Here is a 12,798-nt window from a genome sequence, read left to right as displayed (position 1 = left end):
ATAGCGTTCAATTGACTGCTCTTATTTGTATGAGAGTATTTTCCCGTCATCCCTGCTCTCTCACGATCTGTCATGTTGCTCTCTCTCTCTGATAACATCTGCTTCCGTTTACAGATTGTCCATATAACTCACCAAATGCGACGAACAAGATCCCGGACGATGCCCCCAATGTTAACTTTTTCACTTCGGCGCTCTCCGTCTCTGCAGCCGTATGTGTGTGCGTAAAAGTTTACCAGTTCCTCAAGTCCGTGCAAATGATGAGTTATACAAAGTGTTCTGAGTATGCTGCTTTATTGGTCTCTCCGACATGCATCCACATGACCCACAATGTTGCAGTGAACACAAATACTCAGCGCATCTCTAACGGAAACAACAGAAAACAAGGAAACATGCATCTCCGCTCTATTCCATGCTGTACACACGACCATGCGTGTTCCGGACTACTCTACCCATAATTCCCTCCCACTCGTACTACAATTTACGTCCTTACGACATTAAAGGAACAGCTCCCTATTTCCCCTTTGTTCCACAACAGAGTGTTGCTCCCTTTTCAGGAAAAGTATAGAAAAAGTATCGAAATCGCAATTCTTGACTTGGTATCGGTATCGAAAAAATTTTTTTGGTATCGTGACAACACCATTCTGAAACGCGTCCGAAAATGAACCATAACTCAGCGAATACTCAAACAGGCATACAGACACACAGGCATGAGGCTTGAATTCTCTTCTTTTAAATGAAGTAATTTTTATAAAAAACAAATATTCTCAGTTTATGTAATATGTGTGAAAAGAGAGAGATGTCAGTCGTTCTCATCTCAGCTCATTATGTTTTAATGTGACTCCGCCCACGGAGAGCGCGCGCTATTCAAACGCAAATGATCTGAGGCGATCCATGCAAACCTGTGAACGGCCACATCAGCTGGATAACACACACAGCGAGTTCACTTTCAGACTCATGTACTTTACGACACTGTGAGGAATAATACTATCTTAACCTGTTAACCGTTGCCAGTGCGCCCGCGCACTGAAGCGTTATTTATTTATTTAATTCAAAATTACCATCAGATTTAATGTTATACCTTGACAAACTATACATAATTAAAAAGATATAATACTCAAGTTTCAGTATTTGACCACTATTGTATTCTGAGAAACTCACAGTGACAGTTATGTCTTAATTTGTGTCAGGAGTTATGAAATGAAAAAATGAGTCGATACCTTTAATATGAATTATGCGCGTTAGCCGCTTTCATTCATAAAAAACTCTGTGCTGTCGTCATGACAGCGATACACAAAACAACGTCCCTCAGGGCTTTAGCTCAAAAATGTGCAGATTTGGAGAAATATTGATAGATTCTCATAGATTTACATCATATTTCTATAGACAGGAATAATATTTATTGAATTTATACCCAAATGCGTCGATGTAATCTTTATGAGCGTTTGGTACTCTGATACTGAGTTTTCAATTCATACCAATAGCCTGAGGGCGCTACATGCACAATAATAGTCCATATTAGGGCTGCACGTTTTCAAGTTTTTCATAAACCGTTAACCGAGGCCCTTAGCGGTTAATACTCGGTTAACCATAGTGTGCGCGCCGCAACCCCGAGATAGGCATAATTTGCGGGTGAGACATGTCCCCACCACTATTTTCTAAGGTCGATATTGTCCCCACCACTTTTGAAACATCTCGCGGCAGGAATACCAATACAAATAAACAAAACATCTCCAGTTAACTAGCAGAGCATTCATTTAGTTCGTTTTGTTTTTTAAATCAAATGATCAAAGTGCTCGTTGCCGCTGCGATCGAGAAGGGTCTTGTAAAACGTGCTGAGGTATTATTAATTCGTGGCCACGAAACAATTCACCTGAATATTCACCAATTCACACACCGAAAAAAGGAATAAAAAGCTGTACGAGAATAGTCGGCCTTCACTGAAGAGCTATCTTCACAGGTAAGAAAAACAGTTTAATAATTATTATTAATTCGTGGCCACGAAATAATTCACCTGAATATTCACCAATTCACAAAAAAATAGGTCTTTAGCATTCACTAATTAATAGTATCAAACTGTTTTTGGCCACGTTGTAATTCGTTAAATCAAAATGAGGGAGGGAATTTGTTCAACGTGTCCACGATTTATTAAAACGAGGGAACAAATAAGTCGTCGTAACAACTAATTATTTAGATCAGTGGACAGGGCGCATAAGAACAAACAGTGAGAGAGCGCGCGCGCACTCTCACCGCCTTCAAACAACACGAGCGCTGTATTGCTCTCTCTCCCTCGCGCATATCAACACAATAGTAAAAGGTCGGAAGACCGATTGTGTTTTATAGATTAGTAGTTTGTTCAGATAAAGTGTTTGATTAGCAAGTGCATGTTTAGGAAATGCATAATACAAATTGTATGGGTTAATGTAACGGTAAACGGACTCTGCGGGTAAAACTGTTGTGATGAAATTGCGCATGCGCGGGGTAAAACTGCTGGGGTAAAGCTGTGGCTCTGCGGCTCTGCAGACAGATATTATTGTGCTGCCATCAGTGGCGCGGATACTATGTTTGTTTCTGGCTCGCGCACAGCCTTCACTCTCGGACGCACGCTTTCTTTGCCCGCTTCATATTAGAAAACTGGTCTAGCGGTCTCTTGTGGTGCAAAAATGTATTACAACTAAATTCAATGCACGCCATTGACGCCACTTGATCCCACGGCTGAGGAATAGGTCAGTTATATATTTGCTTTGTTCTAATCGCAATAGTGTCTGTACACGCAAAAAGACTGTGTTATATAATATATATATATATATATATATATATATATATATGTATTATGTTTTGTCAAAAATAAAGTCATCAACTAAGATGTTATTATAGTGTTTGTTCCAATGTAGGCTATATTCAAACTAATGAATCCTTAACTTTGAAATACGTATGATAAAATGTATACTTTAGTTTTTACAAAGAAAGATTACACTTGAAATATTGTTAAAATGTTAATTGTTGTTGTAATTGTATAACACTTTTAATAAAATAGCAAAAAAAAATATATATAAGGATAGATGTAAACAAAATCTTAAAAGGTCAATATAAGCCTTCTCTTTAAATTATTTTTATTGTGTTTTATTAGTGACACATTTGGGTAGAGAATATATTCCAAAACTTTCTGAAAATACAGTATGAGAACAATTAACTGCACAATTACTAGAAATGTTTACCTTGGATATTATACAATATGCAAGCACAATTTGTGAAAAAAACAACAACAACTGTGTTTCCAACTGTAAACCAATTTTGTATATACAGTATATATATATGTGATGCGATCTGGGAAAACCCACCACATGGTGAAATTTTACCTATTACAGGTTTTGATATCATATGGAAGCTGGTATCAAGCCCTTTCCAAATCTGTTTTTATTTTTATCATAGCTTGTTGGTAGCAAAAGTTATGTTTATCTGAATTCGGCCGATCGCTATGATTTTCTGGAACAAAATTTTGAGAAAAACAGGTTTAAATAACTGTCACCGTCGGGACGCGATTGTTATAAAACTGCGTGACGTTATAGTTTAAACAGGCTTGGCGCGAAATGCGCACTAATACACATTCACTGTACATGTTATGTGGTTTATTTTATAGGTAAACTATCTTTGTAGTGTTAAGAGACGGACAGGTGTATGGGATATACAGCGATTGTTTTTTCTGCCGGGCGTTAGAGAAAATGGTCGCATAGAACAGTGGTTCTCAACTCCAGTCCTCGTGACCCACTGCTCTGCACATTTTGTATGTCTCCCTTATTTAACACACCTGAACCAGATCATCAGCTCATTAGGAGAGACTCCATGAACTGAACTGAGTGTGTCAGATAAGAGAGACATACAAAATGTGCAGAGCAGTGGGTCACGAGGACTGGAGTTGAGAACCACTGGCATAGAATGCATTAGAGAAAGAGAGTATTTTCAGCTTGACACTATAAATCGCTGTTTTTCTGCACTAAACAAGGGAATTTTGCCAAGATATTTTCAGAGATAAGAGAAAAGATGTTATAGAATAATAATTTAATGAAAAAAAAAATTGACAAAAAAACTGACATTCAAACTATTTTTGAATTTACTGAAAACGGCCCAGTGCGACATCCGACGGGTTTTCCTAGATCGCATCACATATGTGTATATATATATATATATATATATATATATATATATATATATATATAGTCCTTGTATTCTTTCTTGTGGCTCAGTCACACACCTGAATGAATGGCTCATTATGTATGCAGCCTCATTATGCTCATTGTCTCCTCAGGTGTGAATCACGGCCACTCGCATATTGCCTTTCCAAACAAAAAGTGTCTTACAAAATTTAAATCAATGCATTGTTTTATGTGAATGATTAGGCAGGGTGATTTTCACATCATTTTGAAGAAAAAACTCTAGGCGACAAAATGCATTATTCAGAAGTCTTGTGGACACATATTTAGTATGTGTTTTGTGGCCTTATTTCAGAAACTTTCATTTTTAGTTTTTTCAATAACCATGCATAAACATTATTATTTCAAAAATACAAACATGTACATACATGAGGCTCACATATTATGGTAGCCCTGTTTGTGCTAAATAGAGTGTAATTACACCTTTGCCATTAATATGTTTATAAGCAACTGAAAAAAAGCACAAATGTCAGGGCATGTCAGAACATCTCAAGGACCCCAAAAACACCTCAGACCCCAGAGGGTTAATAAACTAGTGTTTTCTGTGTCAGTGTCGGTTGACGATGCTGACTTGCCATGTTCGCAGTAGTGAACGCGCCTCTAGAGAGAAATGCACATTTCATACGATACGGATTACATAAGCTGAGAGTATAGCCAACTGTTTCTTTTCATTTTGAATTGTTTTGTTTGATATAGACATTTCAAGCTTTCTATATATATTTTTTTCATCATGTCTGTGAGGCAAGTAGTCTATACTACTCTGAGTTTCAATTCACTTATAAGACAAGCTCCAGTTCACGGGCAACGCCAGTGATCGCTCTGGCGATCTATATTTGTCACCTATATTTGCTTCTTGTTTTTTAAATCCAGGCAATTTGGTGATGAAACACTGATTAAAATTAAGATTAATAATGCATTAAAATTAGTGATGCACCGATGTGAAAATTGTGGCCGATAGCGATAACCGATATTAATAGGGCTGTAGTCAACCAAAGAAATGCTTAGTCGACCAAAGTCCTGTCCTGCGCAATTAGTCGACAAAAAAAAAAAAAAAAAAGACGCGATGTTTTGCATTTTGATTGAACATTTATTAAACAATTGTCATAGAGCATTTATAAAACAACAACGAAAAAACTGTATTTAAATTTCGTTTTTTCTTTATTTAAATTTCGTTTTTTTCTTTATTTAAATCTACCCTTTACTGTGTCAGTAATTTGTTAGTCAGAAAAATATTAGACTACCTTAAAAGTATTGCTTAAGTTAACAGACTGTGTGCGTTTTATATCAGTGTCCGTTCTCGGAGAATATAGCCTAAGCCCTGCTCGCGTGAGGTGCGCCGCTTCCCGCTCGCGCTGTTTTGTAGTTTACTATTAATTCTGAACGTGTCGCATCTTGCGTGTCTGTCTATATTGCACCAAATGCGACACTGCACTCCCTTGTGAAGTCGATTGGATGAACGGTTCTCGAAATAATCAAAATGCGAACGGACAGACAGACACATAGAGATTACTACCTATATTCCTTACTGAGCGCGAAGCAGTGCAGCCAGCCACAGGTGCGGTTCCCGAGTGTTCTACGTGGTGCGCTAAACTGTGGCGCTGTTACAAAATAGCCTAAATTAAAGCATTTAAAGTTGGGGATAAAACATAGGCTAATTATATTTAGAATACAGTAATATATAACTGCTTATAAAGGAATAAATATCAAGGAGTAAATCAATGAAAATTTCTTTATTGGTAAAAAAAAAAAAAAAAAAAATGCAACTGGTCGACCAATGAGAATGTCAGTCGACCAAGACGGCATCGACCGATTAGTCGACTAAACGACTAAAGTTGACAGCCCTAGATATTAATATTGCTGTTATGGCCGATACCGATATTTACCGATGTCGATATCTCTGTATAGAAAACACATTTTTATGATAGTCAAATAAAGAGCTATTTTCCAAAACACATTTTTATAATATAATGCACAACGACACACATGCATTATATTGCATTGCATATAATGTGTGCTGGTCAGCTTGTCTAAAATTAAGAAACCCCTAGAAAAAAAGTTTAAAAACAACAACAACAAAAAAACATAGGAACATTGTGTACAATTAAGATAGGCTGCTAATTTATTATTCCAATATCCAAATATGATATTTGGCTTCTATTTGTGACGTGCTGTCTTTGCATTTGAACATTGCACATTTTAAACAGGCATTAGCTGAATAAATGTTAGCCAATACAAACATATTTATAGAAAACAGTTGACAATGAATAGACAGGAGTCCAATAATAGCATAACGAATCACTTATTCTAAAAATAATATCAAGAATAAGTTAGACGAATCCGACATATGAGAGCTGTGTTAACAGTAAAACGTCCGTCATTTAACGAATTTTAAAAACACGGATGGATAATACAAAATGCTTTCTGACATTTTGACAGAAAAAACAAACAAGCAAGAACAAAATTTAAACTTAGCCCGTCAATTTTCATTTTACAATTATCTTCTCTCTCTCTGTGTGCGCGTCCGTGTTTGTGAGAGAGAGCTCGCCCAGCACTGATACAACGGTACTTTTTAATCTATAAGTAACGAACCCGCTAGTTTTCATACAAAATAAATATGTAACATAATTAGGTAATTTAGTTATTATTAACACAATAACGTAACACATGAAGGCTACGTTTCTCAACACTGAGAATGAATAAATAAACGCCTGTTTCTCCAGACTCGCGCTTATTAATCCACAAATCAAACGTGCTGTCACTTTTGAGAAAAATCTAATTCGAACGGGTATCAAATATCAAGCAATGTATTCGAATATCTACGAGTCAAAAAACGATCAGTCAAAAAATGCGTCATGAAGAGGAAAAAAACTTATGATGTTTTATTAACAAGGTTCGGGAGGAGCACGTTCAGATAATTAACACAAGTGGAGAGCACTCAGCAATCAATGGTAAGAGGTGTATGTAGCATTTATACGCCCACATATAAATATTATTAATTATTATTCATAACGGAATATGACCAATAATTAATATTTTAATTATTTTTAATTATTTTCAGAATTTACTGTAGCAGAATCAATAGTATGATCATTTTATCAGTTCATCCAATGAACAGAAAGCATAAACAAGTATTAACTCTAGGAAATATAATATCTTCCTGGTCAAGAAAGAATTAATCCCCAGCTAACAATAAATTACGAGGTAAATTAAGGGTAACAGCATAGGTAACTTAAATCGAAGTTCAAGACAATAAATCTGATAAGCACATACACAAGCAATCTCTTTTCAAATACAAACAATACTTTATTGATTATATACTAACACATGTAGCTAATATCTAACACAAACACACGCACACACACACATACACATTCATACGCGTTGCAGAAAGGGATAGAGTGAGGAAAGAGTGGGTTTAAGAGTGAAAGGATGAAATCTCACGATTCCATATGCACTTAGACATGACCTGAACGAACCATCAATCATTAATTTAACCCTTCTATCGTTTCTTAAGACTGGTTATTACCCTTATCAAAACACCAGTTTCAGCTTAAAAGTCTGGAGGTAGTCTACTTGCGTATTTGCTTTTGGGGATTCCCTTTTTGTTGCGTGAAAGGGGTTTTTCCGGTCCGTTCGGTCTCCTCGTGCCTGATGTCTGGATCACGTGGGCAGTCACGTGGTGTGCTGGCGGAATGAAAGTCTTTGTTTGAAGCTGGCTTTGCAGAAGAAACGTGGCTCGAAATCTTGTCGCAAAACTTAACTTAGAACCGACACTCACAATGGAAAAGAAATGAAACTAAGAAAAGAAAGGAAATTGAGAGTAGATGATGATGGCTTGAATGCAGCTGTTTAACCCATGTTCTTCAGATCTTGATTTGGGTTATTTCGTTTGCGCGTTTACATGGTTCCTATAGAGAGAGCGAGAGCAGCGAGAGCTGAGAGCGGTTCGAGAGAGAGCACCGAGAGAGAGCTTTGTTTTTGGGTCTAAGGTTTTTAAACTAAAAGTTTGTCCAACCTCCAGGATGAGTTCTGGCCAATTAGACACTGGCTGAATTTAGGAGGTGACGTTCTTTTCAGTTCTGATCGTAAATCATGCTTATCTGTGCTCTCCTTACTAACAGAGAGAACAGAGGCCACAGTTTAGACATCATTACCATTATAAGAATACGAACATTTTACACAGATTTCAATCAAGTCATCTTTTGAATCATGAGCATACGATCATATTGACATGAAACACAACACACTTTCTTTCAAACATCTAACAGTTATAACAATTACATGAATTATATGGGATCTAAGCACATTAGACACACATTTATTGTAGACACAAAATCGAATCATTGTAGTTGCATGATGTTTGATTTATAAGTCCGTTGAAAATTGTTCTTGAATGATTTTATGTATAGTTAGGTAAAATCTCAGTTCTCTGGTTTGAAAAGAAGAGAATTGGTTTATTCGTTCAGAGGTCCTTAAGGAGGAGGGGGTCTGGAATGTTGTGGGCTCGAGTTGTGTCATCTCAGAACCAATCATTCTTTTCCAAGCTATCTCACATTGACAAGTTCTTCCTTTAGCTGGGCTCATAAAAGTTCTTAGTTGGGGGTTTTAGTTGGTTAGTGTAGACTAGCTGGAGACTGTGAATGATTCATGGCTCTGGGTTGAGTTTCAAGGATTTTGATAGGTTAACGTCTCTTTGTGTGTAACGTTTATGGGCTTAAGACAGCCCTGGGGTCACGGGTATTTCCTGCTGAAATCTGTTTGTCTCTCGTGGGACCTTGGGTCTCACGTCATCTCTTGACCAGTCAGTGTTTCGGCAACAAAGATAGCATTGACCAGTTATGTGTTAGTGCTGGGGGCTCTTGTAATTAGTCAGACTGGTCGGCGCCTGGATCCCGTGACAAGATGGATGAGGATACGAAGTCCTGACCAAATCTTGAATTAATATTCTGTTTGAATTAATATTCTGGAAGGAGATTAGTTGGTGGTTGGTTTATACCCATTGTCGTTACATGTATATATACTCAGCAGTCTCACCTCATTCCATTGACAGTTTTGCAGCACGTAGCCCGACAGTATCGTCCTAACAGGTCCGAATCGAGCAATTCCCGTCCGATGAATAATCTCTCGTCTTTGAAGAACCTCTGCCGCAATCCTCTGACCAATATCGCGGGCGTCAGGCTTAACAAACGGGATCATAACCGCGGGCGAAACATCCGCGATCTCCTTCCGCGTATTTCTCTACACCGGTCCATACAATAATTCCCGCCATAGAGAAATGGTTAGTAAGGCAATGCCGCCCTCCTCACGCGAGGGAAAGGGTCTTCCTCCTTCGTCAGGCCGCCACAGCAGGCCCTAAAGTAAGCCGCCCCGCGCCGCGCCGCGCCGCAGATTCAGTCCCGGCCAGTCCATACTCAACGTTTGCCGGGTCAACTCAGTGAGTGCTCAGCTCGGCCCTTCTCGTGTCTGTCTTGGTTGAGCTTGGCATTGCTTCAGTTGTTTGAGTCACGAGCCAGTCATACCATCTGTATACAATTTGATCGGGGGAATGCACGTTTTAAACTGTTTCTGTACAAATGATTTACTGTCATACAGTAGGTCGCACGTTACGTGCAGATTGATCACAGAATCATTAAGAACCTATCGTTAACACTGTCCTGCAATTTATCTGCAATATCTCGTAAATCTATTTAAAAAAAAAAAAAAAAAAAAGTAGGCTATACAAGCAATGTGTTTCATGCCAAGAGTTTGGTAATCCTTAATTGAAACACAGTTAAATAAATACAAGATGCCTACATTTATGCAAGCTTCGTCATTTACCATAAACCGTCTCTTTTGTACTTAACTAAATAAACTTCAGACAATCAAAATTGTTCTAAACGCAAACTGTTATCTTTGCTCGGTCACTTAAACTTCAATGTGCATAATCCTGCAAGGATTTCATCTCACCTCCTTTTCCTCGCGTCTTTGATCTAAAGCACAAGAAGACGAGCGTCGGCCGGCTAAGCCCCACTCTCCTCCTCCCTTTGTTCAGCCACACACCGCAGGAGCTCAGTTTCTCCAGGTAAGTTTATCCACTGCTGCAGCAGTGATGTCTCCTCTGGTCCTGGAGGAGCTCAATTTCTCTGGCAAAATTTTCTCTAATATTGCAACAGTAATGTCTCCTCCGCTCTCACTAGAGCTCTGTTTCTCTGGCTAATCTTCTCCACTGCCACAGCAGTGATGTCTCCTCTGCTCCCATTGGAGCTCTTTTACTCTGGCTAATCTTCTCCACTGCCACAGCAGTGATGTCTCCTCTGCACCCACAGGAACTCTTTTACTCTGGCTAATTTCTCCACTGCCACAGCAGTGATGTCTCCTCTGCTCCCACTGGAGCTCTTTTACTCTGGCTAATCTTCTCCACTGCCACAGCAGTGATGTCTCCTCTGCACCCACAGGAACTCTTTTACTCTGGCTAATGTCTCCACTGCCGCAGCAGTGATGTCTCCTATGCTCCCATTGGAGCTCTTTTACTCTGGCTAATCTTCTCCACTGCCGCAGCAGTGATGTCTCCTATGCTCCCACAGGAGCTCTGTTTCTCCAGCTAATTTTTTCTACTGCCGCAGCAGTGATGTCTCTTCTGTAGTACTTATCTATTAAAGAGCACTCAATCTCCTCTTTCTCTTCTTTCCTGTCTCCTCTTTCTGTCCAGCGAGCATTGGTCTCACAGCGGACGGAGTGAGAACTTTCCCAGTAGAGCACTTACGTTTTCTCTTTCATCCAGCGAGCATTTGGTCTCACAGCGGATGCAGTGTGAGAAAATCTCCCGGGCAAGCACTCATTTTCCTCTTTTCTGCTTCCTCTCTCTGTCCAGCGAGCATTTGGGCTTAGCGGAAAAACGCAAATCCTCCCGATCGGTCATTGTAAAACTACAACCGCTCCCCGTTCGCAGACCAACAGGGGCCGTCAGTCCAGGCAGTGAGCCACCATTACGGGCCTCCCCGGTCAAGCATCCAGGCCCCTTCTCGAGATGCCAGCCCGCCAAACTCGGCACTCATTTGGGGGGTCTTTAGTCTGGCGGCTGTCCTCTGCTCTTTAGCCTTTTGGGGGGAGTACTCTGGGTTCGGGCCGAACTCCGAGCTCGGAGCCCTCCCTCCGGACAGCACGCCAAATACGCATTAAACCTTACCCCTTCAAATTATATATAAGTGTGAACTCGTGAAATGATGTTTTATTAACAAGGTTCGGGAGGAGCACGTTCAGATAATTAACACAAGTGGAGAGCACTCAGCAATCAATGGTAAGAGGTGTATATATACTCAGCAGTCTCACCTCATTCCATTGACAGTTTTGCAGCATCCCTCCACCACCCCTTCTCCACGCTTCTAGTCCTAAACACTTACATACGGGGGGAGTACTCTGGGTTCGGGCCGAACTCCGAGCTCGGAGCCCTCCCTCCGGACAGCACGCCAAATACGCATTAAACCTTACCCCTTCAAACTATATGTAAGTGTGAACTCGTGAAATATAAGTCTATGTCGACTATAAGTCGCATTTATTTAGAAATTTATTTCACAAAAAAAAAAAAAAAGTTATGGACGGGACAGTTCTCCGTTACGGAGCACTAAAAGACTGCTTTAAAACTTTCACAGCGACCTCAAACAGAAAGCACAAAGCCTGTCTTCAAAGGGGTCATATAATGGTACATGCACTTTTACAAGTTGATTGTACTGAAATGTGTGTTGGCAGTGCCTGTACACAACCATCATAAAATGATAAAAATCCATCCAGTGTTTTTTTTTTTAATCTTCTTTTATGTTTCCCCCTCTCTCAAATCAAGCTGTTCGATTTTGTGACGTCACAAAATCGACGCCCCTCCCACGATTGTTGATTGACAGTAGCGTTTCAACACAGCCCCGCCCTCGTCGTGAGCGAGCTGTCAATCATAGCCCGCGCGGACCGGCACGTCATTGTTGATAGCTGGAGCACTGAGCAGAATGGCGTCTTGTGGTGTTCTGTTCTTGGGTGTAATAACGAACAGAGCAGTCATATTGATGTTCCTAAATCCGTACCGCTGAAGACGCAGTGGCTGAGTTTGTTTTCGTACTTCGAAGGGAATATTCCCCACGATCAACAGCAATGCTTTCATGTTTGCGCGAATCCATTTCACCAGACTGCTTTACAAACGAGGGTCAGTATAAAGCTGGTTTTGCTAAAAGCTGTTCCTGAAAAAAGGATCGGTACCAACTTCATGTTCCTACTGCACCTCCAGAAGAACTGAAGTGAGTAACGTTTTATTAAGCTTTATATTAATCTTTATATTAATCTTTGCAAATCGCTTGCTGCACGCTTCACGATGAATGTGGCTATTTTTACACTCAGGGTACATTACGGCATGTTTTCTATGTACGACGTTCTCAATATAATTCATAATCCCACGTTTATAATGAACAACGCGTTATGGTTATTGTGTTATTGTGTTACAAACGGTGTACGCACAGATCAGAGGGGCGGGGTGAGCAAAGCTCATTATCATTTAAAGACACATGCACTTGAACGGCGTGCTGAAAACAGAGCTGTTTTTGACCAGGTAAAATTTGTGTTTTCTTACAAT

General features: G+C 39.6%; 1 protein-coding gene across 1 annotated transcript in view; it reads right to left on the bottom strand.

Moving 5' to 3' along the window:
- LOC311305800 (uncharacterized protein) overlaps positions 1 to 12,798 on the bottom strand; it is a 1,224,369-nt gene that overhangs the window by 530,941 nt on the left and 680,630 nt on the right. The window lies entirely within an intron of this gene.

This window comes from Rutilus rutilus (genome assembly GCF_951802725.1).
Source record: "Rutilus rutilus genome assembly, chromosome: 1".
Classification (NCBI taxonomy): Eukaryota; Metazoa; Chordata; class Actinopteri; order Cypriniformes; family Leuciscidae; genus Rutilus; species Rutilus rutilus.
Note: the sequence above shows the minus strand (reverse complement) of the source record. Positions and strands in the feature narration are given on the sequence as shown.